The sequence below is a fragment of the Penaeus monodon genome, chromosome 19, assembly GCF_015228065.2.
Source record: "Penaeus monodon isolate SGIC_2016 chromosome 19, NSTDA_Pmon_1, whole genome shotgun sequence".
Taxonomy (NCBI): domain Eukaryota; kingdom Metazoa; phylum Arthropoda; class Malacostraca; order Decapoda; family Penaeidae; genus Penaeus; species Penaeus monodon.
The window spans coordinates 48740880-48741443 of record NC_051404.1 but is presented as its reverse complement, the minus strand read 5'-3'; positions in this window follow the sequence as shown (position 1 = coordinate 48741443).

The window sequence follows — 564 nt, the reverse complement described above, 5'->3', positions numbered from 1 at the left end:
CAAAGCTTGATCTTGATTTATTAATTCATAATCAGAATCATGATTCAAAGAAATTTTGCAATAATGAAAGTGATCTCCAGAGTATTTGCAGAACTTTGCATTCTTAGTATCCACAAAAATTCATTTCAGGTGATAGAGTAAGGGTAAACCCAAGGGAGGATAATTTTCAAACTAATTAAAGTCCAGTTCTATAACTTCCTGAATAACAATTTTCAAGTTCTTAAAGGTTGCTATGAGATGGTCACATTATTTTTCAAATGAATTAATCCCAGTTAGTTTTCAAATGCACTAATACCAGTTGGAGATCTCTTTTACTTAATGACTTCATACTGGTAGAAAAGCTACTTTATACTAGTACTATGTACTGAACATAATTTTTTGTTCTTATTTGTCCTTTTAAGGGTCAGGTCTTTTTTAGCTGCAGTCATTTGATTGAGCAAAATTTTGAAGTCAAATTGCATATGTTAGATAAAATGTGGGACATAATAGAGTTTGAAGGATCACTGGTCTATCAAATGTCAATTAGCTCTCATCTGAAAGAGCCAATTTTTTCTTGAGTAGCAT